Source organism: Ahaetulla prasina, chromosome 6 (assembly GCF_028640845.1).
Source record: "Ahaetulla prasina isolate Xishuangbanna chromosome 6, ASM2864084v1, whole genome shotgun sequence".
Taxonomy (NCBI): domain Eukaryota; kingdom Metazoa; phylum Chordata; class Lepidosauria; order Squamata; family Colubridae; genus Ahaetulla; species Ahaetulla prasina.
The window spans coordinates 1,440,592-1,453,752 of NC_080544.1; positions in this window are offsets into that span (position 1 = coordinate 1,440,592).

Consider the following 13,161-nt stretch of genomic DNA (forward strand, 5'->3'; position numbering starts at 1 on the left):
CCTGTCGGCTCTTCCCCCTCACTCTCTGAGTCACTCTCAGCCAGGAGGCCCGGCTCGGCGGCTGCAGCAGACACAACACTCGCTGAGCCCTTTGTAATCAAGAATACATGACACTGGAAATTAAATATTCCTGGATTTTATCTTTTAGGGAAACTGCATATAAAGCTAGCAAGATTAAGAAGAAAAAGAAACATTCGATCCCACTTATGGAGTCTTCAGATGTGTAGCACTTCATTTGTACTCTTCAACAGTTTTTTAAGACCTCCCAGAGAGAGCAAGCAGAAAAAGCGGATGAAAACAATTTGTTTGTGTTATCGCCACTTAAGTCTTCTTTCCTCGGAGCATACACAACAATACATTCTTGTCTGGAAAGGTTTGTTTTCCACTTTTCCTTCCTGGAGAGCTCCTTATTGTCATTCAGGAGACGTGCACACACAGGTTTCGGAAAAGTAATACCATAGGTTAAAAGCCAGCCGTTCTTACTTGACAAGAATAAGTAAACATGTTGTTTTGGTAGCAACATTTTGAGGGTCACGGCTCCATATCTTGAATGCAGCTTGACTGATCCAGCGAGCTGCAGCTCATGCCTTCCAATTACATCTGCTAGTTGGAGAAGCTGTGACCGGATTCTTGATTTTTAGCCAAAATTAAAATAAAGATTGTGCCTGCTTCAACCTGTCAAACCTCAGGCCTCTCCTTTTGGAGGGAAAGAATTCAGGTGAGGAGGGATGATCTCAACAACAGCAGGTCTGCTTCTCTTCCCTTTACTCCCTCCCCTGAAGGCACAACGGCCTTTGCCAACACCAAGATCTGCAGTCATCTGGATTCATATCCCAAAGGTGCTTTATTCTCAAAAGGCAACTGGACTTTCTTGGGTTTTTTTTTCCTCCTTGAAGACATTTCGCTTCTTGTCCAAGAAGCTTCTTCAATTCTGTTGACAGCTGAGAACTGAAGAAGCTCCTTGGATGAGAAGCAAAACATTTTCAAGGGGGAAAAAAAAACCCCAAAGAAAGTAACTTATTCATTTTGATTCATTTTGATTAGTATTACTAATTAATATGTATTAATGTTATGAGGAAAAGCACTGTTATTATGAAACTACCATTAGAGAATACAGTTATTATGATTATGACGAATATTACTCCAAAGAGCTGTAAGCAGGCAACATACTGTATATATGGATTTGGAACATGACCTGGATGACCGAGAATCTCCATAGACCTCTGGATTCCAGGGGTGGGTTCTAATTTTTTTTACTACCGGTTCTGTGGGCGTGGCTTATTTTGTGGGCGTGTCTTGATGGTCATGTGACACTGAGTGTGGCTTGGCGGTCATGTGACTGGGTGGGCATGGCCAATAACAATAAATAATAAAAATAATAAACGAAGTATACAGAACAATAAGAGGTACCAAAAACCAACTTTCATAGTTCGCACACACACAACACAACACAACTGACTCACATACAATGTAAAAGCAGCTGCACTTCAACCAAAATGGCCCCTGCAACAAGCAGGAACCTCACACAGCCACAAAAAGCTCAAAAACCAACTTTCACACTTTACACACACACAACACAACACAATACAACTGACTCACACACAATGTAAAAGCAGCTGCAGGATTCATAGTATTTTCACCTGATAATCCAACCATTGGATCATTTGTAGGATACTTACCAGCAACTGGTGATCTCACAGCCCAAAATGGGCAGAGGCCCACCACCACTCCAAGCCTGCGTGTGTATACACACACACACACACACACACACACACACACAAAGTCTTATTGTAAATGAAGGAGGCATTGTTCCAGAAGGATGACAATACCAGGAAGGAAGAGCTGGCTGTTCCTTGTCCAAGGACAACCCTCCTGGCAAAGTCAGGGAGGGGATCCATGTGTTTTAGAGCAGGGGTCTCCAACCTTGGTCCCTTTAAGACTTGTGGACTTCAACTCCCAGAGTTCCTCAGCCAACTTTGCTGCTTTGCTGGCTGAGGAACTCTGGGAGTTGAAGTCTACAAGTCTTAAAGGGACCAAGGTTGGTGACCCCTGTTTTAGACTGCCTAAATCTCTCATTATAGTTAGTCCTCATTGAGTGACTGCTTGTTGAGGGACCGTTCAAAGTTACGACGGTGCTAAAAAAAAAAAAGATTTACAACCAGTTCTGAAAGCTGCAGTTCCCACAGTCGTGTGATCACCATTTGAAAATTCAGTGAGGAAACCAGTGGGAAGTCATGTTCAGGTGATGTCGTGCTTAATGACCACGGGTGATTCACTTAACAACCTCAGCCAGATCTAATGTTGTCGGTCAGCATGGTGGTGCGATGCACTTTGTTGCACGGCACAGTGGCACAGTCGCTATTCCCAATTGCCAAGGGTAAGTGAAGGCCACTTGTGCTAACTTCACTTCAGTGGTGAGTTTCAAATTTTTTTACTACCGGCTCTGTGGGCGTGTGGCATGGCTTGGTGGGCGTGGCAGGGGAAGGATACTGTAAAATCTCCATTCCCACCCCAGTCCAGGGGAAGGTTGCAGCAAAATCCCCATTTCTTCCCAATCAGCTGGGACTTGGGAGGCAGAGAATAGATGGTGGGGTGGGGCCAATCAGCATTTTTACTACGGGTTCTCCAAACTACTCAAAATTTCTGCTACCGGTTCTCCAGAACTGGTCATAACCTGCTGAAACCCACCTCTGCTTCATTTCTATTCTAGAAGTCACCAGAGGAAAAAAACCCCATCTCTCTGGAGATAATTTCCCCATTGACAAAGGGTTCAGACCTTGAGGGAGAAGATGGGCCTGTAAAGTTCATTTATTAATATGTCTAAGCTCATAACTGCCAATCAAGAGACTTAAACAGAGGCTTGAGTAAAATAGCATTTAATCTTGATCAAGCTTAAATGGTTAGCTGTTCCAAACACATACAAGATACATGCAGGGAAAAACTACGAATTCATGACAGAAGCAATGTTCTCTTATACCTAAAAAGTCATAAATCCTCAACTCTGGCATCTGCCTATTCTGGAATCTGGTTTGTGCATCTCCCATAGTAAAAGTCAGTGAATGTAATCTAACTCTAGGCAGTGTCGTCTTTTCCCCCTTTTGTGTTCTTAATTACCACTTGATTTCCTGGAGGATGACATACACGTTCTCAACCAGAGTGGGGTGGGGAGAGATCAAATGATGGACTCTGACAATTTCCAGAGACTCTCATTGGGATGAGGTTTCATTGGGATGAGGTTTCAATAACAATTCAGGAATTTAGTCAGTGTGACCTCAATAACCATCCATGATGGCATATTTATGTTCTAACCACAAAAGGGCACAGTATATATATGTCAGTGTTATACAAACAAGAGACCAATCAGGTATACAAGACATCAAATATCATTAGCAAGTTTTCTACTAATCCTAATTCTAGTATTTCAGTATATATGCTCCCTTCAGGCCCATAGCCACAAACCCAGTGGACCAGACAGGCAACCCCCAAAGAGCTAAAATTCTCTGTGCGTCTTTTTCAGTGTATGTTAGTCAGAGATTTCCTTGATCACTTCCAGCGCAAGTTTAGTTGGGTGCTGGATTAGAAGCCAGGAGACGGTGAGTTTTTCTAGTCCTCCTTAGGCACAGAAGCCCCCTGGGTGACTTTGGGCCACTCCAATTCACCAAAGTGAAATTGTATCTGTGGAGAAAATAGCTGATGAGAGCATGCAAGCATGCTGCCAGTAGAAGAGGAGGAGGAGAAGGAAAAGGAGGAAGAGGAGATGGAGGAGGAGGAGAAGAAGGAGGAAAAGGAAAAGGAGAAAGAGAGGAGGAGGAGAGGGAGGAGGAGGAGGAGGAGAAAGAGAGGAGGAGGAGGAAGAGGAGAAGGAGAAGGAGAAAGGGAAAGAGGAGGAGGAGGAGGAGGAGAAAGAGAGGAAGAGGAGGAGGAGAAGGAGGAGAGGAAGAAAGAGGAGGAGAAAAGGAGGAGGAGGAGGAGAGGGGGGGAGGAGGAGGAGGAGACCCAGTAAATATATTGCTTTGCCATTTAAAAAATCCCCATATATTGTGTCTGAAGACTCTGGTTTCATGTGGGATCCAGCAGAATCTGCTGCCATGACCCAGCCACCCAGTTCCTTTTTCCCCTACTAAGCACCACTTGAAATATTGAGTGTCCTTTGCTGGCTGCTCCTCCTCCACAGCAGACAATTTTGGCAGGAACGTGCAAATTCCACATGTCAGCCTGCATTTAATTCATAGGAGCAGAAATCATGAAAAACAGAAAACCCCCGAGGCTAACTTAAGTAGGCCAAGGGCAAAGAATGGGAGACAAAAGCCACTGATAGCCCAAGATATCCTAGGACACAATTCCTGACAGAATTTGCTGGAAATTCCCGGCTAAAAAACTTCTAACCGGATATGTTAAGTTCCAGCTAGTCACAGTGGCTGAAACAAGACGGTTTCCAAGTGCCAGGCCATCCAATGTCTTTACAGAACGCCAAATGACAGAGTTGGAAGGGACCTTGGAGGTCTTCTAGTCCAGCCCCCTGCTCAAGCAGGAGATCCTATACCAGTGTTAGCTAACCTTTTGTGGACCGAGTGGCCAAAGCACGCACGCGCGAAGGTGCCCGGCCCTTACACACCGCCCCACACTTGCGCCCCACCCCCATGCTTGCGCATGCGGCCTCCCTTGCGGCCCATCACCCCATGCATGTGCGCACAGCCCCTTGCACGCGCCCCGCCCCATGCGCATGCATGGCAGAGACCCGATGTCTATTTGACTGGTGGGAGGCGCATGCGCGGCGGAGCTAAACTGGGGTGACAGTTCGCATGCCCACAGAGAGGGCGCTACGTGCCACCTGTAGCACGCATATCATAGGTTTGCCATCGCGGTCCTATACCATTCCAGACGAATGGCTGTCCAGTCTCTTCTTAAAAGCCTTCAGTGATGGAGCACTCACAACTTCTGAAGGCAAGTCATTCCACTGATTAATTGTTCTCACTAATTGTCGGGAATTTTCTCTTTAATTTTAATGGATCTCTCTTTGATAAACTTCCAGCTGTTACTTCTTGTCTTGCCCTCCTCACATGTAGAACAGGTCGACCCCTTCTTCTCTGTGACAGAGATATTTCTAATATCCTCAAATATTAGAAAATTCATGTCACTCCTGGTCCTTTTCTTCATTAGACTAGACATACCCAGTTCCCACAACCCTTCATCGTTCTCTTTAGCTTCAGGTCCCCTAATCATCTTCGGTGGTCTTCTTTGCACTCTTTCCAAAGTCTTGACATTTTTTTTGGGGGGGGGGTTAACCTGGTGACCAAAACTGGATGCAGTGGTAAGTGTGGTCTTACCAGTGCAGCATAAATCGGTACTAACACTTCACATGTTCGTTCACTGTGCTGGTGCTGCCATTTAGTCACATAACTCTCTACTTAGGACACAAATGCCTTATGTTATGTTGGCAGCTCTTGGAAGAGGAGTTGAGAAGGGATGAGGTCTTAATAATAATAATAATAATAATAATAATAATAATAATAATAATAATAATAATAATAATAATAATAATAATAATAATAATAATAATAATAATAATAATAATAATAATAATTTAATTTTTATACCGCCCTTCTCCTGAAGGACTCAGGGCGGTTCACAGCCAAGTAAAACAACCAGTACATAAATACAATACAACTAAAATTAATAATTAAAAAACTAATTCAATTTGGCCCTGATTTAAAACTACATTTAAAATCATAAACCCATTAAAATTTAAAACCCAATAATAAAATTCTAAAACATCCTATGCCAGTCCTGCGCGGAAGAATAAATATGTCTTCAGCTCGCGGCGGAAGGTCCGAAGGTCAGGAAGTTGTCGAAGTCCTGGGGGAAGTTCGTTTCAGAGGGTAGGAGCCGCCACAGAGAAGGCCCTTCCCCTGGGGGCCACCAGCCGACATTGTTTGGCTGACGGCACCCTGAGGAGTCCCTCCCTGTGAGAACGCACGGGTCGGTGGGAGGCAAACGGTGGCAGTAGGCGGTCCCGTAAATAACCCGGTCCTAAGCCATGGAGCGCTTTAAAGGTGGTAACCAAGACCTTGAAGTGCACCCGGAAGACCACAGGCAGCCAGTGCAGCTTGCGCAGGAGTGGTGTTATATGGGAGCTACGAACGGCTCCCTCTATCACCCGCGCAGCTGCATTCTGGACCAACTGGAGCCTCGGAGTGCTCTTCAAGGGGAGCCCCATGTAGAGAGCATTGCAGTAGTCCAGGCGAGAGGTAACAAGAGCATGAGTGACTGTGCATAAGGAATCCCGGTCAAGAAAGGGGCGCAACTGGCGGATCAGGTGTACCTGATAAAAAGCTGTCCTGGAGACAGTCGTCAAATGATCTTCAAAAGACAACCACTCATCCAGGAGAACATCTAAGTTGCGTACCCTTTCCGTCGGGGCCAATGACTCGCCCTCAACAGTCAGCCGCAGTTGCAGCTGACTGTACCGGGATGCCGGCATCCACAGCCACTCCGTCTTGGAGGGGTTGAGCTTGAGCCTGTTTCTCCCCATCCAGGCCCGCACGGCTTCCAGACCCCGGGACAGCACTTCAACAGCTTCGTTGGGGTGGCCTGGGGTGGAAAAGTACAGCTGCGTATCATCAGTGTACAGTTGGTAACTCACCCCAAAACCACTGATGATCTCACCCAGCGGCTTCATATAGATGTTGAACAGGAGAGGTGAGAGAATCAACCCCTGCGGCACCCCACACATGAGGCGCCTCGCGGTCGATCTCTGCCCCCCTGCCAACACCGTCTTCCTAAATTTGCCTTTGGTATTGGAGCAAGGTCATAGGCTGAGGCTTGTGGTCACTCCCCAGGCGTCCCACATTGTCCTAAAAGTCTTTAGCTCGGAGAAGTGGGATAAGAACCTGTCAGAGTTAACAGATAAGTTATAAAATATAGTGTACACCAGGGGTGTCAAACTCAAGGCCCGTAGGGTGCTTCGATCTGGCCCACGAAGCTGCCCTGGAAAAAGTGATGGACCGGTCCATGGTGCCTCTGCCAGCAAAAATGGAGCTCGGGAGGGCTGCGCATGGCCCACCTGAGCTCCGTTTTTGGCTGCGACAGCCTCCTGCAACACTCTGCCAGTGAAAACGGAGCGACCCACCCGAGTTCCATTTTTGCTGGCAGAGCCCTCAGGCCGCCACAGGCACCCCTAATATGAGTGATGTCGAGCTGGCCACACCCACCCTGGCCACTCCCCCACCCCCCCAAGGTCAAACACAACCTGAAGCGGCCCTCAATGAAATCAAGTTTAACACCCCTGGTGTACCCGGATTTAAAAACAGGCAGGAATGGGAATGGGAAATTGAAGTCCCACTCTTCTTCCAAAGATTAACCATGGTCTGCTTCTGCTCAATCTCTCCTTTTCTATACCATTCCAGAGTTGGGAGGGGGTGGTAGAAGTTTGAAGAGAAGGCGACCCTCCGCTCTGAACTTTAACAAAAGCTCCCCCATTATCTGAACACTTATTTTAATAGGTAGAGGATTGCAGCTGTCAATCAGAAAGCACCTCAGCTGACCTGTTATAAGAACTGTAATCAATGCATTGATTTTCCTGCCAATCTGCTTAAATTAGGGGCAATTTTCTCCTCGATTAAAACTAATTGCATCAAAATTGTGCGTAAAATAAAATAGAAAACAAATCTTCGAGCCATTTTGAAGATTAGCTATTGCTAAGTTTTTCTCTTGCCTGTATAAGGTTTGGGCTACATGGTTTCTGTAGCTTTTCTGCTGCCATGTTCTCTGCCCACCACACCCATGCTGCACCAGCTCTGCCATGACCTCAGAAGCAAACATAGTTTCCATGCGATTCAAAGTCTGACTCATTTGAAAACTCAGAAAAAATTGGGTGGGGATGACTCAAAAGGCAACATTTGACCCAGAAGGCAATAATCAGAAACAAAAGTCCTGAAAAACAGTCGGTCAAAAGCCCCAGAGAGATGGGAGTAACTTAGATAATATTTGCCACGGTGCCTTCGCATTCAAACACACGCAGGAGGTTCGGGCTTGAACAAGCAGCAGGAAATATGAAGTCTCCAAGGAGAAATAAAATGTGCCAATTCCAAGAGCACCCCACAGAAGGTGTTTAGAGGTGGTATTTGGATTGACACACCGGGAATGCAGCAAATAGACCTACCCCTCGTTCCATTCAGTCTATGTCAGGGGTGTCAAACTCAAGGCCCAGGAGCCGGAGCCCGGCCACAGAGTGCTTAAATCTGGCCCGCGGGGCCACCCTGGAAACAGTGAAGGACTGGCTGCTGTTTTCGCTGGCAGAGGGTTGCAGGAGGCCATCGCAGCTGAAAACGGAGCTTGGGAGCCTGTTTTCTCTGGCGGAGTGCTCGGGACACCACAGGCGCCCCCAACACGAGTGATGTAGAGCTGGCCACGCCCCCCTCCCACACACCTCTGCCCTCCCGAGCTCCGTTTTCACCTGAGACAGCTCCTGTAACCCTCTACCAGCGGAAACGGAGCTCGGGAGGGCATACGACCCTCCCAAGCTCCATTTCACTGCAGAACGCTCGGGCCACCACAGGCACTCCTAACACGAGTGACATTGAGCTGGCCACACCCACCCTGGCCACTCCCATCCTGCTCCCCCAAGGTCAAACACAGCCCTGATGTGGCCCTCAATGAAATCGAGTTTGACACCCCTGGTCTATGTGTTCGGATAGTTCGGTAATCAATCAATGGGTAATTTATCATAGAAATATCCAGAGGTTGCAAAAATCCAGATCATCATGAGATGCTAATCCTTTTTCCCACAATCTAGCAATCATCTGGGTTTTCCCATTCCGATCCGGTTGAAGATCTGGTCATATTTCAAACAATAGGAATCAGAGCAAACACGTTAAAAGCTTTCCTGTCGCAGGTTAAACATCTTATCTGGCCATTCTCCTCTGTTCTGTTATGTGAATGTTTACAGGTCACCCTATCCTATTTACATATGGCAACCAGAGGCATTACAACCAGAAACTTAACTAAAGTCAGCCATTTGGATTATAGAACAGAACATAGAACATCATCAGAATTGGAAGGGACCTTGGAGATCTTCTAGTCCAACCCCTTACTTGTAACCCTATACAATTACAGACAAATGGCTGTCTAGTCTCTTCTTAAAAGCCTCCAGTGATGAAGCACCCACAACTTTTGAAGGCAAGCCATTCCACCAGTTAATTGTTCTCACTGTTAGGAAATTTCTCCATAGTTCTAAGTTGCTTGCCTCCTTGGTTAGTTTCCATCCACTGCTGCTTGTCGTACATTCATAATTTGGAATATAACTTGGAGCAGAGGAAAGTATTATTTCCACAGGTTTTGTGTGTTGTTCCAGAGCAACACCTAGTGTTCAAAGAGGGCAGTCCACAATGGTTGTGTCAAGTTTTGAAGTGCGCTTTTGCAGTTGCAACCATTATTGCTTCTCAGCTTGCCAAACCAGAGGGGAGGGAAGGGGGCCAAGGAATGTACACTTCAGACATTAAGAAGACAGCCGTGAGAGCTAAGGACACCCCGGCAGGTGTTTGCCAAAGCCAAAGCCTTTTTCTCATAACAATACAATGAGACTCAATTGGACAATGTGACCTGTTCTAATGGGTGGAGGGAGAACCCATATTTTAATTATGTGGGTTTGCACGGGAATTAGCTAGATCTGGTTTTGCCCTCATCTGTGCCAAAAAGATGTACTCAATAAAGTTTTGCATTAAGAGAGTGGATCTTCTCGGCGGTGCTTGCTTTGGTTGGGTTCATCAGTCGGAACGTTGACAGCTTGTTTACAGCCTGTCCTGCAGACAAAGAAAACTTGATCTTTTGTCACATTGCAACCCGAGGAAGTAATTGATAGAGAGCAAATCCAGTCTTCTTATGCTCTAGAGCAGTTTGAATTATAGCTGCTTGAGAAAACCAGCAAAGGTTGCCCCCACCTCCCCTTGCCACAAACTTTTCCCTTCTGCCTGCAAAGTGGAAAAACTTAATTCTTCAGCACAATCAGCTACAATGATATGTAACCCAAAGGAAGCTGTGATTTCCAAAGCAGTTTTCCCCAAGAATGGTTGTGTTCATTGGCAAAGCCACATGGGGGGGGCAGTGGTGGGATTCAAATTTTTTTACTACCGGTTCTATGGACGTGGCTTGGTGGGCATGGCAGGTTAAGAATACTGCAAAATCCCCATTGCCACCCCACTCCTGGGGGCCAGCCAGCAGTGGTATTTGCAGTTCTCCAAACTACTCAAAAATTCCGCTACTGGTTCTCCAGAACCTGTCAGAACCTGCTGAATAGCACCCCTGGATGTGGGGGTGAGGGGGGGCTGAGCAGACGCTCAGATCAGGACTCAACTGGAACAGCTTGGCTTCTTCAGCCAGGATTGTGTGACTGGTAAGGGCAGTGTTTGTCAACTTGAAGATGTGTGGACTTCCACTCCCACCATGCTTGCTGGGGAATTCTGGGAGTGGAAGTTCACACATCTTCAAGTTGCCAAAGTTGAGACACCCTGGGTAGGGGTCTGGTTTAGTTCTCGCCCCAGCCGGGAATTCGTTAGGCAGTTGCTCAGCTATAAACCCTAAATGTTGTGAAAATGGATTTGTAGAGCTCAATTCTCAGCTGGCTTTTTGCAAGAGCAAATCTGATAGCAATCTATTGTCATTCAGTATATTACAAGGCTATGGAGAATTTAAAGAATAATTTTGAACGCTGACAGGGAGGACAGAGCAAATGAGAGGAAGATTTATGGCAGCATTATTACCCAAACATGGATAGTGGCTAGATTAGTGACTTGGACTAGACTGCTGAGCAGTGAGCCTTTGTGTGCCAACAGCTTCTGGTGCAGCATGGTGGGAATTCCTTGAGCATCTTACTGTATTTGCTGGAGAGAGACACTTACAAATGGCTTCATCCATTGCTGCTCTTACTTTTTTTGTTTTAATTTTTAAATATACATAGGTATTGAATACATGGACAGTTTGGCACCTAGGTATCGTTAGTTTTGATACCAAATAGTAGTGATAGTGTCGGTATTATTAATTACAGTAATCATACTCACATCATTATTATAACATTATAAATTTTACAATTATAGTTTTTACCATTGGTATTTGCTCCACCTTGCATATAATCCTTCATTTAATTATTCAATGTTTTAATACACAATACTAATAACCGTAATAATATTGTTTAAGTATCCATAATACAATCATCTTTCAACTTCTGATTTTTTCATCTACATACTAATTTTGAAATATTATATAAGAATATGCATCATAATATTTTCCCCCTTTCTAATTTCTATCTTTATTCTAAAACACATATTAGTAGGTATTTTATTTCTATCCATTACCTGTTGCCTGTTTTAATGTTTCAATTCTTGTTGACTTTTTAGCATGCTTTCCATACTCCTCCCTTGTGGGATTTTGTATCTCCATGGATCATTCATATTTGATCTAAATCAAATATCAAATAAATTTGATCTCTACCTCTACCTATCACTGCCAGACCTTCACTACACTACACCTATCAGTGCCTCTATCCTCACCATTAAATTAGCAACCCTTGGGCCAGATTGCTGAGCAGTGAACCTTCGTGTGCCACCAGCTTCTGGTGCAGCATGGTGGGAACTCCTTGAGCATCTTACAGTAGCTCCTGGAGAGCTATCTTACAAATTGCTTCATCCATTTCTGTTCTTAGTGAGCTGAGACAGAGAGACCAATGGAGTCAGGTTTCTTTCTGCAATCTTTTTTTTTTTTTAATTGAAAGAGTTTTAAAAAACAAAAACATCTTTCCCCCCTTTTTCCCCCCTCCCTCCCCCAACACCCCCCCCCTCCCCCCCCCGGCTTCCCGGGTCAATCACAAGGTATTGTTATACATAAACCAAACATAGAATAAAATTTTCCCTTCCAATCCAAATAACCACATCCAAAGCTTTTCATCTCCCAACCCTCTCCCCATTACATAAAATAACTTTCTAATTATTCAAAGGCAATCTGATATTTCTTAATCTGATATCTGTTTTGTAGATAATCAATCCATTTTTTCCATTCAATTAAATATCTTTCCTGCGTATTGTCTTTTAAAAACGCTGAGATTTTAGCCATCTCAGCCAAATTAATGACTTTCAGTATCCATTCTTCTATTGTAGGTACCTCTTCTTTCTTCCAGTATTGTCCAATCAACAAGTCTTGCTGCTGTTATTAAATTCAGAATCAATTTAGTCTCAATCCCTGTACAATCCGTTATAATTCCCAAAAGGAAAAATTGTGGCAGGAACTTTATCTTCTTCTTCAGTACATTTTGAATAATCCACCAAATTCTTATCCAAAAGACCTTAATTTTCTTGCAAGTCCACCAAATATGAAAATATGTAGCGTCATCACAATCACACCTCCAACATTTCGCTTGGATATTAGGATACATACATGATAATTTTTTGAGATCTAAGTGCCATCTATAAAACATCTTATAAAAATTTTCCCTTAAATTCTGTGCTTGTGTCTTTCTGCAATCTTGAGACTTCACTTCCCAGCACTCCATGAGCAGCTTTTCTCCATAACGATCTTCATTCACACAAAGGAGGGATACCCATGAAAGAAACTCTGATATCCAGAAACAAGGAGGCTAGTATCTAACAAAGAGGAGGAGGATGGGTGACACAAGAACAGGGTCCCAATATTTGAGGAGCTTCCACAAAGAAGAGAAGGTCAACCTATTCTCCAAAGCACCTGAAGGGAAGACAAGAAATAATGGATGGAAACTTAACGAACTAAGGAGAAATTTGCTGACATTGGGAACAATTAACCAATGGAACTGCTTGGCTTCAGAAGTTGTGGGTGCTCCAATATTGGAAGTCTTTAGCAATAGCACTTAGACTTATATACCGGTTCATAGTGCTTTTACAGCCCTCTCTAAGCGGTTTACAGAGTCAGCCTCTTGCCCCCAGCAATCTGGGTCCTCATTTTACCCACCTCGGAAGGATGGAAGGCTGAGTCAACCTTGAGCCTGCTGAGATTTGAACTGCCGAACTGCAGCTAGCAGTCAGCTGAAGAAGAGACTGTGTCCAGAATGGTATAGAGCAGGGATGTCAAACTCAATTTCATTGAGGGCCGCATCAGTTTGACCTGGGGGGGGGGGGTGGCCAGGGGGTGTGGCCAACTCAA